Here is a 12,176-nt window from a genome sequence, read left to right as displayed (position 1 = left end):
ATACACTGATACTTAAGCCACCCTGATGCCTCACTTCCATGATTGCTCGAGGATTTGCATCTGCTCACGTGCCTGTGTTATGGTAATTTATTGTTCCATCTTTTGTGAATCCTGCCTCATCTGTAAATAAAATGTAGGCTGTCAAATCCGGATTTTCAACGGCCCATATCTCAACAGGTATTGGTTTCCAAACTTACCATTATCAGAAAAAATTTCCTAGTTTTGATCAGTAATACCACCTGGAGTAATATGCGACCACTTCTTTTAATCGGTTTGTATATTCTCAATGCGTTTCAACGCATCATCTGTAATGACACAAACGCACAGAAATCTGAATATTGTAGAAGAAGAGAGAGGAAGAATTTCGTCCGGGTTGTGCTATGCACAGGGAGTTTACCCTCATACTACAACGTAATGTATAGCACTCGTATCACAAGTAGCAAAAATAATGAGAAGGGTACTGGAAATAAGATTAAGGGAACAAGCGGAAGGTCAAATACAAGAGGAGCAGTATGGCTTTCACCGTGACAGATCAACAGTGGATCCAATCTTTAGTACGAGGCAGTTCATGGAAAGGCATTACGAGTATGTGAAAGATCACGTGATTATTTTTCTTGATGAATGAAGGCTTACGATAATGTGTCCAGAGAAAAGATATGGAAAGAAAGGGAGTTGGACAACAAACAACTGAAATTCTTCATGCAATGTATGACAAAAGGTTCAGCTCTGTCCAGAGCCAAATAAGAAGAACTGATTGGTTTAGGAATGTTACAGGTTTGGGACAAGGAAATGTGGTACCACCAATATTATTTATAATGGTGATGAATTAAATTGCGAAAGAGACAAAAGAAGCTCATAGATGAAGCGAGTTGAAGTTATTGCTATTCGCCGATGACATATTTCTATGGCGAACCAACAGTGCAGGTTTACAACAACAAATAGACATCTTCAAAGAAAAAGTCGAGAAATATGGACTGAAATGCAGTGTAGAGAAAAGTAAGTCTATGGTCATAACCGGAGGATACAGAGAAGGCGTGGGGCAAATTAATATTGAAGGGCAGGATACTGAATTTGTGGATAACATTAAATATCAAGGAAGTGTGATAATGGAGAATGCAAGAATGGAGGCAGAAGTTAGCAAAAGGGTACAACAGAGTAACGCATTTTACCAGTGTGTGAGGGCCTTAGTCTGAAGAAGAGAGGTGCCAATGAAGTGTAGGTAAATGCTGTACAAGATGTATTTTACACCCATGCTGACATATGCGTCGGAGACCTGGACAGTGACAAGAAGAGAGGAGAGCAGAATCCAAGTCAGTGAAACGAAATGTGTAAGAAGTGTGTTAGGGAAAAGGAGAAGAGACGGCGAAAAATGAAGATATTAGGAAAGAAACTGGAGTAGAAAGGCTGAATGAGAGAACTGAGAAGAACAGCATAAAATGGTTTGGACATGTAAAGACAGTGGAGCATAGAAGAATACCGAAACGAATGGTGGAGATCAAGTTTGAGGGCAAGAGGAAGACCTAGAACAAGATGGATTGACTTAGTAAAGACCAGTTTAAGAAGAAGGAATCCGGACTGGAATAAAACAATTGCAGAAGAAGAATGGACTCAGGAGAAGTGGAGAAGTACCATAATGGCCCAACTCAGCCTGTTGTGGGATAAAGAGGAAACGAAGACGGCGACGACAACAACTTTAACGCGGGTTGCCTCAGTACAACACGTACCCGACGTCGGAAACATAAGCCACTCTTATGTAATTGGCCCTCGACACGTCTTCTAACACTGTCCATCTAGATGATGATGACGTTTGGTCTGTGGGGCGCTCAATTGCGCGGACATCAGCGCCCGTACAAAGTCCCCAATTTTTACACAGTCCAATGTTTTCACAGATCAATCCAGCTCCTGATGAAATGATGAGGACAACACAATCACCCAGTCACCGGGCAGAGAAAAATCCCCAACCCGGCCGGGAATCGAACCCGGGAACCCGTGATCCCGAGGCAGCCACGCTAGCCACTAGACCACGAACTGCGGACACTATCCATATAGGAGTGACTTCTTGTTCCACCTGGCCTATCTTTCGCGGCTGACTTCAGAGAACCTACTGCACTGGCGCCTGCCATGCTGTCTATCCAGTTGGACTCGTAAGCACGTTACTTCCACAGGAATTGCAGAAGAACTGATTTCTGTTAGTTTTCCTGGTTAGATCGATCTCGCGGAAACCCTAAGACAGAGAATAACTTTGTCTTCTCCACCGAATTTGCCATTAACAGCCTCGCTCTTACTACCTGTCCCAAGATACCGCCATTGTGGAAAATCGCTGACATACAACCAGTCTTCACGTATCGCCAAATTCTCTTCCTCTGTCATCTCTCTCGTTCACATCACTGACAGTTTTAAAAATGACAATCTGTAAATACCTCATTGCCACAGTATCACACGTCCAGCTTTCCGCTGACGTATCAGAATATTCGTATCACTAAACATGCTTGGTTCCACGACACTGTCTGTCATTATTTTTGCATCTGTTCCGATGGGAGTTTCGCCTCTGGTTCTATGGTCACGCAATCATATATATTTTATACTTGTTAACAGTAGTCAGTTTTGCATGTTATCTATGTACAGCGATATACACACTCTAATAACAGTATTATTGTAATTGCAGAGGAAAAAATAATTTTCAAAATAAGTAACATAATTTTACAAATTTGTACTAAATTTCGCTCTATGTATGAACTAGATTGTGTATGTCCAATTCGTCGTCTATAATTATGGTTGGTTAGTGTCACTCCTATAGATGTTTTCTTTGAAGACGCAGGCACCTAACACTTGTCATTTTCGAATGTGGCCTCGTGCTGTAGGTATTCGGTGCCAATCCCAGTCCATATTGTCTTTCTAGGAATGGTTGCAGCAGTGAAAGACAACTTATTCCTGGCTCTAAATATTCCAGAGCCCGAGTCTACGGACAGTGTACAGAATTTTATCAACTCCGATATCTGTTGCAATGGGTGTCTTTACACACCACAGCATCCTACTGTTTCAGTAATCAGTCTGACGTAACTTTCTTCTCATGACATCCTGATAGTATTTGGTTCATGTCTTCGTCTGTACATGTACGAAGCGGGATATCTATCAGCCCCACCCGATCTGTAGGTACAGTAAACTGACCAAGATTAAATTTCGTACGGGCTATGGTTGTATTAAATTCTCTGTTTACTGTTCGCTTAGTATATCAATGAGTTTTCGGGATCGTAGGGAATACGTGTTGTTAGTTCTTCTTCTCATATCTTCGTTGAACCTTATTCGCTTCACTTGGGAACACAGGAGACAATTGTATAGCTGAACTATATAGTTGACGTGGGAATGACGCTGCTGCTGTAGGAGAGGGAGGGGGGGAGGGGGGGAGGGGTAGCCACGCTGCAGATGCTCTTTTACATGAAGGCATGTACCCGTTGGTACACTTCTAAGCCAACTGCGTCCTATCTACGAAGTATACCTATCGCTTCAGTTAATAAATTTTGTATATCTACATGCGAGAACACCTGGATTGCCACTCCAGCGGAAACAAAAACCTATGCAGTTCAAACCAGAACTATGAAAAAATGCTGCAAATGCATCAAAATTCTTTTATTTCTTGCCTAAGAAGAGTCGTGTAGCATTGTGTGAAACGGGTAGAACATAACTATTTCGAGCAACAGTGCTGGTTGTAGAAATGCACTTTCGTCTTTTGTACTGTCTTCCTAAGGAACCCAGAACCTCGCAACAAATCTATACTTCCCGCTTTGCCTTGATATTACTAATTTCGAGTATTAGAGCCCTGTTATATAGTTATGTAGTGTTTCTACAAGGCATTTATACGATACGTTAGACTTCAGAGGATATAGTTATGGTCAGAAACTATCGATTTCGTTCTGCTTGCTACGAATAATTTCATTCGTTTGTCAAAATTTAAAAAGTTCTGAGTGCAAATGGAAACATGTTAAGCATTTCCTTGCAATCATTTAACGATGATTAACGATGATTCTTTTCTATAAATATCACCGTCATTTGAAAATAATCTCAAAGTGCTGTTCATCACATCCGGCAACAAGGTGTCTTTTCAGTTATTGTGATCACGTAAGGGCATTAGGTACGCTAGAGGCTATACGAAAGATGAATATCGTTCCTCGTGTGATGAAAGTGACACTAATCAAGGTCTCACGACGGAAGAAAATTACGGTAGCCATAAAAACAGTTATATCTGTTATTGCCGCATTCTTTGAAGGCAGACGACAGACACACAAGACAGGCAATTTGGGCAACTGGGAAAAGCAACAGGTCCTTTATTCCCGAAGAAAATTGCTTTTCATGTTGCTGGCGCTCTAGGGATCCACATTCCCTCCCTATTTCACCACGTCTGCACACTGTCGAACTGTAAGCTGGGGATTCCCGGCTGTGTATTAGAGTGAGTCGCACCCACCGATGGAGTAGCAGTGTATTACCACTCATTTAAGAGACAGTATTGAGTGCGCGCGTTGACACTATGCCTGTATCAGCTGGCGTATCGCTGTGCTTGCCACCAGTGATACAACTTAAGACTGTTTCAGTACATCCCTCGTAACGACACTTGATACATCGTTGTAAAATAGCAACATTCACCAGTCGAGTTTCAATTTGATAAGTTTAATAGTGGTTGAGACGTAGAAATTTACTTGACACACAATGTAACCGAATGGTTTCCATAAAATCGAATGACGAAGATTGTATAGCAGAGAACATGCGCGAATCCCAAACAGTGGTTTTTAATTTTTTACGTGAAAAGTAAAATTTTTACTGAGAAACTAACTACATAGGTGGATGCCGCACACTGCCTAACAGGAGTAAAGACTCACTTGTTCGAAACCCCGCAAGTGCCCCTCCCCCTTCCAACGATAAACTTTGAAATTTGGCTCAAAGATGCATAGGACCTTCTCTTGCAATGGTGCAAAAGCGGGGCACTCTGTGACGTCACCCTCTGCCACGATGACGCTTCAAATAGTAAAGAGTCGATACATGCAGAAAAAAGGTCACAGTTCAGAAGTCCATGTGATGTGTAAAGTTGGTTAGTTATGTCACAATGACACCAAATTTCACCAAAATGCTGCCCAAAGCCACAGTAGACGTATCTCACGGTGGTATCGTCGTCACAGTCCACCTTATCCACATTTCAGCTCTTCTTTTGACGTCTTTGAGATCGAGGTCAGAACCGCGACACAGGAAGGCAACTTCATGACACCCCTGGGAATCCAGCTGCTTACTTGCTGGCGCCTCGACCTATTCTAGAAATTGTGTCTGTACGTGTTCATTTTTAAAATTATCAGTACAGGTGTGCAAACGCCACAGAGGTTTTTGCCGAACTAGTACGTCTTAGAGGGTCCATTTGACTTTTTATTCTCGCATGTGTCAATGTCGCACCACTCTGTAATGACGACACAGGAGGACGCAAAATAGCAGAGGTGAAGAAGTATAAGCACCTTTTGCTGCTTTGGATCACGTTCAAATTTATCCGTTTTATTGATTCATCTAAATAAAGAAATTTTTTAAGTGCGTCAAATGACTTAAAATTTCCGTCCCCGTGTGTCGTACGAAACAGTTGCATGGGGCAGCCAACACTCCCTCTTGCATCGGCCGATACGGAGAATCGTATCCTGTGTTGTATTTCTATCGTCCTGGTGTGAACCAGTTAAGTCGCTTTAACGAAGTTTCTGTGCAGTAAGCGGATTGCTTCTACGACGTATCACCGCTTGTTGTATCGCATATCGTATCACGTCAGTGAGATCCGTGTAGTAATGCGTAACTTCAGTTAATAAAATAATTTTTATATTCACTTATCTTTTATTTATAGCCTATCGGACGGTGAAACAGAATACCCCTTATACATTTAAGAAAAGACTGAAAGGCTTGCTCTAAATTTTCCCCTTAAAATTGACATTCAGCCATTTATCTCTGTCAGACATTAAACAAAACTGTAATTACTTCTTAAATAAATGCACCATAATGGCATACCGTTTAAAAATTATTTGCCCAAAAAAAACTTCTTCCCGCTTCATTAGGCAAAGGAGAGTAGTATTGCACTTTCAGAACCCGACGGCGCTGCTACGGCTCTGCAAGGGGGCATAAAACCATGAGAGCATCTCTACATAACAGGTAGTAAGAATTCCTATGCGGCACTCACTAAGTCAGTTCAAGGACGGACTGGCTCATTTACCGCAAAACTCAGGTGGGAAAGTGCGGCCAGTTATGCTGTACGCCCCTTGTACCACCATCTGCGGACTCACCGGCTAAACTGAGGCATTTCTAGAGATTTAATACGAGTGGGAGGGTCTTGTGTCTTCCACTCTTATTGTTCCCTCTTGCCGCATGTACAGGGTAACAATTACTGAACTATATGAAATAAAATCGTCATAACTTCTGAACGGTTCGCTTTAGTACGTTCAAACTGCACGATTGGCCATGGGGCATGATGGGAACTAGTATGCGCTGTGTGGTTTCGTTTAGCGACGAAGCCCACTTTAGTTTGTATGGGTTCGTCAATAACAAAAATTGGCACATTTGAAAGACTGAGAATCCGCACGATTGACTGTGTGGTGTGCAACGTCCACTCACGGAATAATCGGTGCGATATTCCTTGATGGCACGGTACGTGAAGGTTTTGGAAGATGGTTTCAGCCCCATTATCCAATGTGACCCTGATTTCGACGAGATGTGGTTCACGCAGACGGAGCTCGATTCCATCGAAGCAGGAGATTGTTTGATGTGCTACAGGAGCACTTTGGGGAGCTTACTCTGGCTCTGGGGTACCCAGAGGCCACCGTAATGAGCCTCGATTGGCCGCCATATTCACTGGATCTGAACAAATGCAACTCCTTTTTGTGGGGCTGTATTAAAGACAAGGTGTACAGCCATAATCCCAACCGCTGAGCTGAAAACAGCGATTCATGAGGTCATCGACGCATCGATGTTCCGACACTTCAGCCTGTCATGTAGAATTTCGCTATCCGTCTGTGCAACATGATCGAAAATAATGGCAGGCATATCGATCATGCCATAAACTAAATCCGAATATCTGTAGTAACCTTTACATACTGAATAAAGTGTGTGCACGCCGCAGTTTGTAACTATTTTGCGTTTTTTTTTTTTTTCATTTGTTGTTGTGGTCTTCAGTCCAGAGACTGGTTTCATGCAGCTCTCCACGCTACTCTATCCTGTGCAAGCTTCATCATCTCCCAGTACCTACTTCGACCTACATCCTTCTGAATCTGCTTGGTGTATTCATCTCTTGGTCTCCCTCTACGATTTTTACCCTCCACGCTGCCCTCCAATACTAAATTGGTGATCCCTTGATGCCTCAGAACATGTCCTACCAACCGATCCCTTCTTCTAGTCAACTTGTGCCACAATCCTATTCAACACCTCCTCATTAGTTATGTGATCTACCCATCTAATCTTCAGCATTCTCCTGTAGCACCACATTTCGAAAGCTTCTATTCTCTTCTTGTCTTAACTATTTATCGTCCTTGTTTCACTTCCACACATGGCTACACTCCATACAAATACTTTCAGAAACCACTTGCTGACAATTAAATCTATATTCTATGTTAACAAATTTCTCTTCTTCAGAAATGCTTTCCTTGCCATTGCTAGTCTACATTTTATATCCTCTCTACTTCGACCATCATCAGTTATTTTGCTCCCCAAATAGCAAAACTCATTTACTACTGTAAGTGTCTCATTTCCTAGTCTAATTCTTTCAGCACCACCCGATTTAATTCGACTACATTCCACTATCCTCGTTTTGATATTGTTGATGTTCATCTTATATCCTCCTTTCAAGACATTGTCCATTCCGTTCAGCTGCTCTTCCAGGTCCTTTTGCTGTCTGACACAATTACACCGTCATCGGCAAACCTCAAAGTTTTAATTTCTTCTCCATCGATTTTAATTCCTACTTAGAATTTTTCTTTTGTTTCCTTTACTGCTTGCTCAATATACAGATTGAATAACATTGGGGAGGGGCTACAACCCTGTCTCACTCCCTTCCCAACCACTGCTTCCCTTTCATGCCCCTCGACTCTTATAACTGCCATCTGGTTTCTGTACAAATTGTAAATAGCCTTTCGCTCCCTATATTTTACCCCTGCCACCTTCAGAATTTGAAAGAGAGTATTCCAGTCAACATTGTCAAAAGCTTTCTGTAAGTCTACAAATGCTAGTAGCGTAGGTTTGCCTTTCCTTAATCTATTTTCTAAGATTAGTCGTAGAATCAGTATTTCCTCACGTGTTCCAATATTTCTGCGGAATCCAAACTCATCTTCCCCGAGGTCGGCTTCCACCAGTTTTTCCATTCGTCTGCAAAGAATTCGCGTTAGTATTTTGGAGCCGTGACTTATTAAACGTTCCGAAGTGATATGAAATGGAAACAGCACATAAGGTCTGTAGGAAGGAAGACGAATGGTCGACTTCGGTTTATTGGGAGAGTTTCAGGAAAGTGTGGTTTAACGGAGACCGCATATAGGACACTAGTGCAATCCGTTACCGAGTACTACTCGAGTGTTTGGGATATCCACCATGTCAGATGACATGGATGCAGTTCAAAGGCGAAGTGCTAGATTTGTTACCAGTAGATTCAAACGGCACGCAAGTATTACGGATATGCTTCGGAAATGCAAATGGGAATCACTGGCGGAAAGGCGACCTTCTTTTCGAGGAGCACTATTGAAGACATTTGAAGGCTGACTGTAGAACTATTGTATTGCAACCAACGTACATTTCGCTAAAGGACTAGGAAGATAGGATCATAGAGATTAGGAATCATAAGGAAGCATATTTTTGTGAGGTACATCTACCCTCCGTCACGCACCGTACTATGGCTTGTGCAGTATGTATGTAGATGTAGATACTCGAGTGCCCGACCGTACTCGTCTTCCGGGAATCCAGTCCTGTTGGAATGAAAAAAATAACAAGACTGTGAGTAATGCCACTATTGTGGTTGACATTGCCAATTTTTAACCGTTGCCTTAAGCTCAAGAAAAACATTCACACTACGACAAGTGTGACATTAGTTACACTTTCATGGCAATTCGTCGTCCTTCCTATTCGCTTTTATCCTTGTCTCTTTGATACTTTGCAAGCCGTTCAGATTAGTGGGCAGCTTACGCGTCGCATTGATTACTCTGTAATCTCAACAATGGCCCGCGGGTAGACTGACGAAGCCTTTATTAAACTCTCCAAGGATCCCTTTCAAGCAACGCTGGTATGTAGGTACATTGTTCCATTGTCGCATCCTCGTTGGCCGTTAACACCTATGACTACCATAAAAACCGGCTTTGACAACCATAAAATGTGCTTTCTGACGTGCTGACAAAGGCTCCTTGTGCACCTTTCCCCTCTGACTTCCTCCCTCCACCCTTCTCTTCCTCCCTCTCGCTCTCTCTCTCTCTCTCTCTCTCTCTCCCTCTTTTTCGCGCACACACACACACACACACACACACACACACACACACACATACTTTCTCTCTCTCTCTCTCTCTTTTTCTCCTCTACCCTCTCTTTCTTTCTCACGTGCTCTTCACATAGCTATTACTTGTTACATACTCTCAGCCTAAAGCAAATTTGGTGTGCTTCACAAGCATAGATCGCTTTTCAATCCACCAATACACAAGATAAGTTAATTCAGTAACATTTTCCTTCCACATTGTCTCACCTGGTGCCAGCGAACAAAACGATATTGAATGAGTCTGACGATAAAAGTACTGTAGCTGTGGCATTGTTTAAGTGTCGACATTTGCACTCATTTGGATGATTGATATGCGATGGAAAAATCTGGAGTATTTGTGGTATGTTTCCGGTATTCTAGCAAACAAAAATGTCGTCGTTCATTTAAAATTTAATCTCGAAAGCATACTATCAAACAATGTCTCTGTAAAAACCTCAAGAGTCACACAAAACATTACTTACCCCCCTGAAGCATTACAGTAAAACCGTGTAACATAACCTCCAGCATTGATAATGTCCTCCACAAGTTTCTTAGGCTTACCATATCCGTCTGAAATCACTGACTGGTAATGACATACAGCAGAGCTCCAAATTGATACACCAAAAAATCGGGCAACTTCATTCTCAGTGTGGCTATGGGCACGTCCAAACTGAATAGTTCCATCCTGCCATAATGTCACATCTTCATGGCGACCCGTCTTACTGCACTAATTCCATACAGCCTACTGACACAAAAACATCATTTCATTGCCATGACGAGGGTCAGTGGCGGAGGGTTACGTGACCATCTGCTACGAGTTCTACACAATGTAAAGCGCTACAAAGCTGTATTTTAGCTCTTTTAAAGGGGTGTCTAATAATTTATCCGGTGACTTTAATAATAATAATAATATTAATAACTGAATTCCAGGATAAGACAGTACTGTTAGTCCAAGATGACTGTTGTTAGTGGTTTACTTCGCTAGGTTCCAGAAAGCGGTGAGAGATCACAAGGAGAAGGGGGCCGATATTTCCTGGTAACTACTCAAACAAATGAAGAGTGGAAATGGAAAATGTTCTAAGTGACAAATCTTAGCTTTATGAGAAGAATGAAAAAACAACGTGCCTCCCTTTGTACATAACTGGTTTGTATTCAAAAACTGGGAAGGTATTTTGGTACCACAGAATTATTGCTGTTCACCGCATCACCTCGAAAAAGAACAGACAAATTACAGAATAAGAACTTTATTAAGAATTTTCTATGTGATGTATCAGGAAAATGCCTGAATTTCAGTGCCAATAAGGAAGTTCTTGTTCCAAGTGTCATTAATACTGATGCACTACGTTTTGTTTGTGACAGTACAAAAAAAGAAATATAGCATTAAATTTTTAATTAGTATAGCTGTAGTCTCATATATTTTATATTTTCTAACTCTATAAGGAAGCGCTACTTGGCACAAACACCATGTCCCATCTACTAATGATTGTTTTAAACACGTTCCCCATTATTTGTCACCTAGACCAAATCTAGGAACATTCATTAGAATACTGAGGAAACAGTAGCACCGAAAACGTGTTTTGTGAAAAAATGATACTAAGAACATTTTCTGTCTTCACTCTTCAAATATATGATTACCTCTGGGACAGGAACAAGACCTCTGCGACGTGAATTAAAGAATCTCGGCAACACCTTAAGAGGTCCATCAACCCAGAAGCCCTCATGTTAGAACTCAACATGGTCCAATACGGAATACCAGGTTCGGAACGGTTTCAACTCGAAAGAAGAACTACAATGGCCGGAAGAACATGGACGGAGAATAACATACACACCATAGTCACTGTATGAAAGAGTATTGGGAACAGAGGAAACTCCGGACAAAGACTACAAATAAAAGTAGTAGATTTTGCCAATTTAAAAAATTATACCTGTAAGGATCTATATTACTAAACCGCTATACCGGTACGCAATACTAGCTGCAGGTTGCGTATATAATGGCTTCCAGGGCCAAAAACCTTTTTCGCTATTTCTTGTAATTATTGAACGAATTTAGAAGTCTTAAAATGCCCCACATAACTAATGAGGAGGTACTGAATATAATTGGGGAGAAGAGAAATTTGTGGCACAGCTTGACTAGAAAAAGGGATCGATTGGTAGGACATATTCTGAGGCAGCAACGGAACACCAATTTAGTATTGGAGGGCAGCGCGGAGGGTAAAAGTCGTAGAGGGAGACCAAGAGATGAATACACTAAACAGATTCAGAAGGATGTAGGTTGCAGTAGGTACTGGGAGATGAAGAAGCTAGCACAGGATAGAGTAGATGGAGAGCTGCACCAAACCAGTCTCTGGACTGAAGACCACAACAACAACAACAAAATGCCGTTGTAATCTGATGTTAAAAGTTTAACACAATAAAACAAATATGACAGTTCGAAGCTATGTGTTTGTGTTGAGGCAGCGTAAATCGCAGCGCACAAATTTCCGGGGTGTATGGAGAGCTGCACCAAACCAGTCTCTGGACTGAAGACCACAACAACAACAACAAAATGCCGTCGTAATCTGATGTTAAAAGTTTAACACAATAAAACAAATATGAAAGTTCGAATCTATGTGTTTGTGTTGAGGCAGCGTAAATCGCAGCGCACAAATTTCCGGGGTGTATTCATCCGGCATTTGAGAATGAG

General features: G+C 41.8%; 1 protein-coding gene across 1 annotated transcript in view; it reads left to right on the top strand.

Annotated features, from left to right (window-relative positions):
• LOC126473271 (disintegrin and metalloproteinase domain-containing protein 22) overlaps positions 1-12,176 on the top strand; it is a 1,075,530-nt gene that overhangs the window by 67,809 nt on the left and 995,545 nt on the right. The window lies entirely within an intron of this gene.

This window comes from Schistocerca serialis, chromosome 4 (genome assembly GCF_023864345.2).
Source record: "Schistocerca serialis cubense isolate TAMUIC-IGC-003099 chromosome 4, iqSchSeri2.2, whole genome shotgun sequence".
In the NCBI taxonomy this organism is placed as follows: Eukaryota; Metazoa; Arthropoda; class Insecta; order Orthoptera; family Acrididae; genus Schistocerca; species Schistocerca serialis.
The sequence above is the reverse complement of the archived record's forward strand: the minus strand, read 5'-3'. Positions and strand labels throughout refer to the sequence as shown.